A 10467-nucleotide genomic window follows, 5' to 3' on the forward strand; every position below is an offset into this window, starting at 1 on the left:
GCCGGGCCCCCCCGCCTGCCCGGCCCTGGCGACGGGCTCCGCCTGCCCCGCGGCGCCCAATGGGAGCCGGCTCAGCGAGCGCCCCCGCCGTGGGGAGGGGCCTTGGGGGATCGTTCAGCCTGTTGCCTTGTCCTGCCTGTGTCTGGTCCTCCGCGTGGGGGGGGGGTCTGTGCCGGCTAGTCTGTGTCTGTCTGTGAAACTGGGTGTGTGTGGGGCACTGGGGGTGTCTGTCCATGGGTGTGCCTGGGTCTTTGGGTGAGTGTGTGTCTGTCTCTTTGTTTCTGTTTGTCTCTGTGTGTGTCCCTCTGGTTAAAAACCCCCAAGGGGGCAGAATTGTGAGATGAGTTTCCCATAAAACCTACACAGAAGATACCCCAAACCTATTATTTTGTATAGCATTGAAACAAACTGCAGAGGGAGCTGGCAACTCATAGAGATCCCCTATCCATCTACCCATCCAGTATGCACCCGGAAGGTGTGCAAGGCTTTGTGGGGGCGGAGGGGAATCAAAACTCATGATGCACTTATATGTATACCATTGTATACAATATAATGTGTCATTGTAATCATATTTACCAGTTCATGTTGTAATCATATTTATCATTTGCGTTGTGGTAGCTGCCAGAGGCCCCAATCAGGATCATTGTGCCAGGTACTCTACAAACACATAGGCCACATGGTGCCTACCTACCCCAAGAAGCTCATAAGACTATGCCTACAATACTGCGTGTATATTAGGTTCAATGTAACTGAAATCAGAAATACCCTGAGTGAATAAAGCAGTTAAACTAGGAAACTGGGGAAAATACCAGCACTAAGCCTATCTGGTTCCTCCTTGTCTGGTACGACATACTAAAGACAGCAAGTGGAAGAGATTGTTGCAGGCTTATTTTGTATGTCACTTGAATCTGCTGTTGCAGCAACATTGTTTGCTTTCAAATTTAGTGAATTTTTTTTCTGTTAAGTAGTTCTTTATGTATCAGCAGGAAAACAAGCCCAGGGAATCCTCTATATCCCTATTCTATCACATCTAAATATTCAATAACTCCCAAGGCAAATATGTTTGTTTGCATCCTGTTACTTTAAGCAGCTTGCATTGTCATTTACCTAAACGTATTATGATGCAATACTATTTACACCTCAGTCACACCACAGCTTTCAGACATTTGAGTGGTTTTCACCAGTAATACAGGAGTGCTGGTAAGAGACTGATCCTTATTTCCAAATGAGTCAGGGTTGTTCTTGTCTCAAGAAGCTTGTTAGTTCTTTCCTGGTTAAATCAACTAGATCTGCACCAGTCTTGGACCAAGAGCAATCAGGAATTTCCTTTGTTTTCAGTGGTTCTTTTGCATTCTGTTTCCTGTGTTCATTGCAGATTTCAGTCTTGGACAGCTCTATCTTTGATGGCATCATTCTTGCCTAGGCAGAATAAGATCTCTCAGGCTCTGTTTTTATACTTCTCAGTACCCTGCTGGACACAGTTTTATACTTCGCCTTTCTGACCTCATACTATAAGGTGTTAAGTCACAATGTTCTTTGTACAGAATTGTACATGTGGTATAGTTTCACCTCTTCCTGGAGCTGTTGAAACTACATGCTCTGTAAGAAGTTCTTATTTCATTATGAAGGCTTAAACAGAGAAAGCCATTTATACTTGCATACTATTTTACAACCTGCAGATACCATAATCTGTAAGTCTTAAGTATCTGCACATCTTCCTTTTTAAATTAGGCTTTCTGACATAAAACCAAAGGCTTTTAGCTTGTTTTCAGTAATGCATTTTCTGAATAATCAACTTATATTTTGTATTTTCTTCTACTGTGTTTGTTCTTGGACATAGCATATCAGGGTGTTGAGTAGTATCTTGGGATAGATGCCTGAGGCCTGGTCTACACTACGAGTTTAGGTCGACTTTAGCAGCGTTAAATCGAATTAAGCCTGGACACGTTCACACGACGAAGCCCTTTCTTTCGACTTAAGGGGCCCTTTAAACCGGTTTCTTTACTCCACCTCCGACGAGGGGATTAGCGATAAAATCGGCCTTAGTGGGTTGGAATTGGGGTAGTGTGGACGGAATTTGACGTTATTGGCCTCCGGGAGCTATCCCACAGTGCTTCATTGTGACCACTCTGGACAGCACTCTCAACTCAGATGCACTGACCAGGTAGACAGGAAAAGCCCCGCGAAAGTTTGAATTTCATTTCCTGTTTGCCCAGCATAGAGAGCACAGGTGACCACGCAGAGCTCATCAGCACAGGTAACCGTGATGGAGTCCCAGGATCGCAAAAGAGCTCCAGCATGGACCGAACGGGAGGTATAGGATCTGCTTGCCATATGGGGAGATGAATCAGTGCTAGCTGAACTCCGTAGCAGTAAAAGAAATGGCAAAATATTAGAAAAGGTCTCCAAGGCCATGAAGGACAGAGGCCATAACAGCAGTGCCACGTGAAAATTAAGGAGCTAAGGCAAGCCTACCACAAAGCCAGAGAGGCAAACGGAAGGTCCAGGGCACAGCCGCAAACATGCCCCTTCTACGCAGAGCTGCATGCCATGCTAGGGGGTGCAGCCACCACTACCCCAACTGTGTGCTATGACTCCTTCACTGGAGAAACACACAGGGAAGAGGGTTCGGGGTACGAGGAAGAGGAGGATGAAGAGAATGTGGATAGCTCACAGCAGCAAGGAAGCGGAGAAACCGGTTTCCCCAACAGCCAGGATATGTTTATCACCCTGAACCTGGAGCCAGTAACCCCCGAACTCACCCAAGGTATGCTCCCAGACCCTGAGGGCACACCGGGGACCTCTGGTGAGTGTACCTTTGTAAATATTACACAGATGGTTTAAAAGCAAGCGTGTTTAATGATTAATGTGCCCTGGCAATTCCAGTACAGCTACTGGAAAAGTCTGTTAACGTGTATGGGGATGGAGCGGAAATCCTCCAGAGACATCTCCAGAAAGCTCTCCTTCATGTACTCCCAAAGCCTTTGCAAAAGGTTTCTGGGGAGGGCTGCCTTATCCCATCCGCCCTGGTAGGACACTTTACCACGCCAGGCCAGTAGCACGTAGTCTGGAATCATTGCATAACAAAGCATGGCAGCATATGGTCCCAGTGTTTGCTGGCATGCAGACAACATCCATTCCTTATCGCTCTTTGTTATCCTCAGGAGAGTGATATCATTCACGGTCACCTGGTTGAAATGGGGTGATTTTATTAAGGGGACATTCAGAGGTGCCTGTTCCTGCTCAGCTGACCAGAAATGTTCCCCGCTGTTAGCCACGCGGTGGGGGGAGGGGTGAAGTGATCATCCCAGAGAATTGGGGGGGGGGGGGGGGTTAGTTGGGTTTGTGCTGCATGTTAACCCAGGAACCGCAGCCCCTCCTTTTTACATTGCAAACCCATTTTAAATGGCCAACCCAATGGGTGGTTGGTATGGGAAATGAGGGCGCTACTGTTTGAAACCATTCCCACATGTTAAGAAGGTGAAAAAAGCCAAAAGACTGTGGCTTACCATGGCTGCCTGCAAGCCGAAATCTATTGCCTGGCACTGCGTGAGTGATCTCTCACACCAAACCGGCAGGCCCTCAATATAAGAGGAAAAATGCGACCTTGTAACGAAAGCACATGTGCGAAAAGCAAAATTTAACGTGAAAGAGTGTACCCATTGTTCTCTAAAATGTTTCTTTTTTAACCACCTCTCCCTTCTCCTCCACCAGCTGCAAATATTTCTCCTTCACAGAGGAGAGTGAAGATTAGAAGGAGAAAACGGCAGACTCGGGATGACATGTTCACAGAGCTCCAGATGTCCTCCCACGCTGAAAGAGCACAGCAGAATGCGTGGAGGCAGTCAATGTCAGACTACAGAAAAGCACAGTATGAACGAGAGGAGAGGTGGCGGGTTGAATCGCGGGATGAACAGAGCAAATGGCGGGCTGAAGATGATAGGTGGCGTCAGCTTGCAGACAGAAGGCAAGAGTCAAGGCTCCGGCTGCTGGAGCATCAAACTGATATGCTCCAGCGTATGGTTGAGCTGCAGGAAAGGCAGCAGGAGCAGAGACCGCTGCTACAGCCCCTGTGTAACCAACAGCCCTCCTCCCCAAGTTCCATAGCCTCCTCACCCAGACGCCCAAGAACACGATTGGGGGGCCTCCGGCCACCCAGTCATTCCACCCCAGATGATTGCCCGAGCATCAGAAGGCTGGCCTTCAATAAGAGTTAAAGTTTTAAACTCAGTGTGTCCTTTTCCTTCCCTCCTCCTCCACCCATCCCGGGCTACCTTGGCAATTATCCCCTAGTTGTGTGATGAATTAATAAAAAATGCATGAGTGTGAAGTAACAATGACTTTATTGCCTCTGCAAGCGGTGCTCGAAGGGAGAGGGGAGGGTGGGGTTTTTGGTTTACAGGGAAGTAGAGTGAACCAGGTGGGGGGTGGGGCGGAGGGTTCATCAAGGAGAAACAAACAGAAGTTTCACACTGTAGCCTGGCCAGTCACAAAACTCATTTTCAAAGCTTCTCTGATGCGCACTGCGCACTGCTGTGCTCTTCTAACTGCCCTGGTGTCTGGCTGCGCATAATCAGCGGCCAGGCGATGTGCCTCAACCTCCCACCCTGCCATAAATGTCTCCCCCTTACTCTCACAGATATTGTGGAGCGCACAGCAAGCAGCAATAACCATGGGGATATTCTTTTCGCTGAGGTCTGAGCAAGTCAGTAAGCTGCGCCAGCGCGCTTTTAAACGTCCAAATGCACATTCCACCACCATTCGGCATTTGCTCAGCCTGTAGTTGAACAGGTCCTGACTACTGTCCAGGCTGACTGTGTACGGCTTCATGAGCCATGGCATTAAGGGGTAGGCTGGGTCCCCAAGGATAACTATAGGCATTTCAACATCCCCAACGGTTATTTTCTGGTCCGAGAAGAAAGTCCCTTCCTCCAGCTTTCGAAACAGACCAGAGTGCCTGAAGACGCGAGCATCATGTACCTTTCCCGGCCATCCCACGTTGATGAAACGTCCCTTGTGATCCACCAGGGCTTGCAGCAGCATTGAAAAGTACCCCTTGCGGTTTATGTACTCGGTGGCTTGGTGCTCTGCTGCCAAGATAGGGATATGGGTTCCGTCTATCGCCCCACCACAGTTTGGGAATCCCATTGCAGCAAAGCCATTTCAGGGCAGGGGAAAGCAAGTCACAAAGTTCCATGAAAGTGCCCTTACGCATGCGAAAGTTTCGCAGCCACTGGGAATCGTCCCCCACCTGCAGCACGATGCGGTCCCACCAGTCTGTGCTTGTTTCCCGGGCGTTCCAGGGCATGAACCTGCCCCAGTAACACCATGATTTGCACATTGCTGGGGCCTGTACTTTGTGACGTCTATGTCCATATCAATTTCCTCATCGCCGCGCTACAATCGCCTCCTCGGCTGGTCCTCGTTTTGCTTTGGCATGTCCTGGCTCTGCATATACTCCAGGACAATGCACATGGTGTTCATAGTGCTCATAATTGCCGCGGTGATCTGAGCGGGCTCCATGATCCCAGTGCTATGGCGTCTGGTCTGAAAAAAGGCGCGAAACTAGTATCTGACGGACGGAGGGGCGAGTGACGACATGGCATACAGGTACAGGGAATTAAAATCAACAAAGATGGCTGTGCATCAGGGAGAAACACAAACAACTGTCACACAGAATGGCCCCTCCAAAGATCGATTTAAAAACCCTGGGTTTAGCAGGCCGTTGATTTCACAGAGGGAGGGGGAAGCAAATAAATACAGAACAAATCTATTTTTTACATCTTAAGCTGGCAGACAACGGTGCAGCATGACTTATAGCCCTCGGCATCTTCTGGTTGTTTGGCAGAAAATACTGGGCACTTGGCAGAAAATAGCATACTACGACTGATAGCCATCATCGTCGAGACTGCCCAGGTGCCCATGATTGACAGCCACTGCAGTACGATGACGACAGATACCAGTCGTAATATACCATCTTCTACCAAAAGGCAAGGGGCTGCTGTTGTGTGCAATGCAGCCCCACGTCTGCCAGCCCCACGTCTGCCAGCACCCAGATCGCCAATGAAGGCTACCAGTCATACTGCACCGTCTACTGCCAAAAGGCAATTAGCTGCTGCTGCGTAGCAATGCAGTACCACGTCTGCCGGCACTCAGAGGACATATGGTGACGGTGAGCTGAGCGGGCTCCATGCTTGGCGTGGTATGTTGTCTGCACAGGTAACCCAGGTAAAAAGGCGCAAATCGATTGTCTGCCGTTGTTCTGACGGAGGGGGAGGTGCCTGACAACATGTACCCAGAACCCCCCATGACACTGTTTTGCATCATTCAGGCATTGGGAATCTCAACCCAGAATTCCAATGGGCAGCAGAGACTGCGGGAACTGTGGGATAGCTACCCACAGTGCAACGCTCCGGAAGTCGACACTAGCCTCGGTACTGTGGACGTGGTCCGCCGACTTCATGCACTTAGAGCATTTTATGTGGGGACACACACAATCGGCTGTATACAACCGATTTCTATAAAACCAGCTTCTATAAATTCGACCTAATTTCGTAGTGTAGACATACCCTGAGAGAGCCTTAGGTTGGCACTGGGATCATTTCAATTGTTGTATGTGCTGTGACAAAGTTCCTCCTCTATCTTGGTGGGTCTTGCGCTTATTGGCAGATTTTCTTGCTTCAGAGATTCACCATGTGGGTTGGGGAACAGCCCAGAGACCTTCCCCTCTGGAAGAACCCACAGTCCAGGTCAATTGGGAGGTTTGGGGGGAACCCAGGCCCGCCCTCTACCCCAGGTTCCAGCCCAGAGCCCTGTGGACTGCAGCTGTCTATAGTGCCTCCTGTAACTCCCTGGGCTACTTCCCCATGGCCTCCTCCAACACCTTCCTTATTCTCACCACAGGACCTTCCTTCTGGTGTCTGATAACGCTTGTGCTCCTCAGTCCTCCAGCAGCACTCCCTCTCAACTCCTTACACCTCTTGCTCCCAGCTCCTCACACTCACACCACAAACTGAAGTGAGCTCCTTTTTAAAACCCAGGTGCCCTGATTAGCCTGCCTTAATTGATTCTAGAAGCTTCTTCTTAATTGGCTCCGGGTGTCCTAATTAGCCTGCCAGCCTTAACTGGTTCTAGCAGGTTCCTGATTACTCTAGTGCAGCCCCTGCTCTGGTCACTCAGGGAACAGAAAACTACTCATCCAGTGACCAGTATATTTGCCCTCTACCAGACTCCTGTACCCCACTGGTCTGGGTCTGTCACAGTACTCTTAACAATGTTTAAAAAAATATCTATTGGGTACATATCCTAAGAAACTAGGCACTGCTGATAAAAGGAATTCACTCAGAGTATGTCTCTGACATCTGTTTGCTTCTCATTATCTGGGGAAAACAAGAGAGTGTTTGATTTACCACTTCAGCATCTCAAGCTACCCCCTCAGTTTGAAATTTATAACACGTCAGGGTGTTTACTTGACTGCATTTAAAATCTTGGACATCTGGTTAAAGGGTTCCATTTGTGTCATAGCAGAAAGTGTGTTTTTTAATGTAAATCTTGAAATGAAGTACATAGTTGGTCCAGTTCTGCTCTGTCACACCTGGGAATCCTCACTGATTTTTATCAAGATTGCAAAAGTGTAACTTGGTGGACTCTGGCCAAGAGTGTCAGCATTTCAATCTTCCTTCAAATATGAATGAAGAATTAAAGGATTGTCAGGGACATGTTACATTTGATGTTTTTAGCAAATTAATGTGAAGGAATATATGGATGTGAACAAATGGACATCACCTGGATGTCCTTTTACTGTCTGCATGTGTTCCTAATCTTGCAATTTGAAAATGTTGTCTTGTCAGAATATCTGGTATCAAAAGTAATCAATTATGCACTGTGATTAGGTGCCTTGTCAAATCTTTCTCTTGTATTTCTAAGGCACCTATCACCCTGGTATCTACGTTTTGAAATTAGCATTATATTTTTCCTTTTTGCCAAGATGCCATATAAATCCAGAGTAAGGTTTCATTCTTCCTATTGTCCCTATTCCTGATCAGCTTGTCACTTAACATTTTAGAATCTCCACTAGATGGAGTGTGTGGCTGAGGGGGAGGAATGGAATACAGCAGCAGAGGAACTAAAGCACTCTCAAGAAGCAGAGGGAAAATAGCAGGTTTCTAAGCTCTGCCAGAGCAGAGCTCCAATTATGCAGGACTTATTCGATCCACATGGCTGATGCCTTCCCTTGTTATACAACTATAAAGATGTACAGAAGCAGAGCTCATTTTTAGGAGCTCCTGATAGCAGCAGCCTCTTCCCACAAGTCTCTCCCACCACCTCCAAGAGAGCACTTCTACTCCTCCTACCAAGCCATGCCCCTAATGTTAATGTTTAAGAGTCACAAAGATAATCAGGTGATTTTATAATCAGTTAACGTTTCTGGATAATTCCCAATTTGACAGTGCCATTTTGCCACATACCATCTGTCTAATGTACTATGTAGTACACAGGGCTCTGTGTATAACATACAGTCCTGAAAACATCTAGAAATACAGCAGTTTCCACGTTTCATGGTCTTAAAGGACAATTTTAGAGGCAGGGGGTTCCAGGTTTAAGAGTGGTATAGATGAGAATAAATACAGAAGGAAGAACAAGATTCAAAAGGAATGATGAGACAGACTATGAAAAACAACATTGACTAGACCTGTCAACACTGAATCTCTGTGTCTAGCAACAGCATCAAAAAGTTCCATCCCAGAATCTTTTTGTCTGGCTGCCATGGTATTGCTTATGAAGCCACCAGTACAAATTATTCTGGGGCATGTTTGGACACCAGTGCACCTATCACTGGCTTTGGATGGCACTACTTTTGGTACTCATCAATACCACAGCAGACCTGATGAAAAGAATTGTTGGAGAGTGACATACTCCTTGGCCCCTCCCCCCACCTTCATGGGCTTAAGGCATTATCTTCACAGCACTCTCAGCTTACAGTGGCCTAGGGGTTCTCACAACAAAAATTTTGGTGGCCTCAGAATGCCTCAGACAAATTTTCCTAAAATACTTAATTAACTTTAGGAAAAACAAATAAATATGCACATATACATGTCCAAATCGTAATTTATTTATGTAGATTTTTTTTGCAGACTCAGTAATAAAAATAATGTACAGTTGTATGTTGATGCCCCTGGCCCTGCTGCCTCCCCCCATCTTCCACAGATCCCCCCCCCGGTCCCTGCTGCCTCCATCCACTCCCCCAGTCTCCACAGGTCCCGCTGCTTCTTCCCCACCATTGGCCTGACCTTCCATGAACTCGCACCCCAGGCTCATCCCACTCCCTGCCTCTTGACCATGGCACCCAGTAAGACTGGCCCTGCTGAAGCCCCACCCCCTGGGCTGAAGCCCAGAACCAGAATCCCATAGCTGGAGTGAGGGGCGGAGGGCTGAAACCCGAATCCGGAGCCTCCAGGGAGGGAGACTGAAGCCCACCCCTGGAGTCCCATGGCTTTGCCCCTTCCCCCATCTCTACCCAGGAGGCTGTTCTGGCTTCAGGAAAAACCCCTGGTGGCTGCATGCATAGGTACCGACTCTGTGGGTGCTCTGCACCCACCGGCAGTCAAGCGCCCCACCTCCCCCCAGCTCACCTCCGCCTCCGCTCCGCCTCCACCTCCTCCCCTGAGCGTGCTGCGTCCCCGCTTGTCCTCCCAGTGCTTGCTGCTGCAAAACAGCTGTTTCGCAGCGTAACAAGCTGTGGGAGGGAGAGAGGAGGAGCCGGAATGCAGCGCATTCAGGGGAGGAGGCGGGGAAGAGGCAGGGCCGGGGTCGGGATTTGGGGAAGGAGTCCAATGAGGCAGGGAGGGGGCAGAGTTGGGGTGGGGACTTTGGGGAAGGGGTTGGAATGGGGGTGGGGCAGGGCCTGGAGGGGGTGAGGCAGGGGACGAGCACCCACCCGCGCCAGGAAAAATTGGTCCCTATGGCTGCATGCAGCCACGGTGGCCACATTTAGGGAGTGAGAGACTGGGCATCAACTCCACCCATCCCCTTTCCCTATTTTCTGTTCTCTTCCCCCCTTTCCTTAATCCATCATCTCTTTCTTTTCCTCTTTACTGCCAAACCTGCTTACTCCTCAGACACCTTTATGTTCTTGGTCCAGCTCCCAACACACACACTCTCACACTCAGACCATGTCTACACTACAAACTTTTGCCAATACAAGTTACATTGGCATAAAGCCACTGCGGTTCATATATTGCTTGTGAGTGTGCATACTTGGCTCCTTATGTCAGCACAACGCAGTGCACAATGGATAGGTATCCCCAGTGTGCAATTTGCTACTGCCCAGTGCACTGTCTTTTGTGAAATGTTGGCAATGCATAGTGGGGCAGAAATGAGTCATGCAAGGGTGACTGGGACTGTGTGGTCAAGTTCCCATCACGCAACTTTCTCCATCCCATAATGCCATCCCTAGTCCATAATTAT

This window comes from Malaclemys terrapin, chromosome 1, assembly GCF_027887155.1.
Source record: "Malaclemys terrapin pileata isolate rMalTer1 chromosome 1, rMalTer1.hap1, whole genome shotgun sequence".
Taxonomy (NCBI): domain Eukaryota; kingdom Metazoa; phylum Chordata; order Testudines; family Emydidae; genus Malaclemys; species Malaclemys terrapin.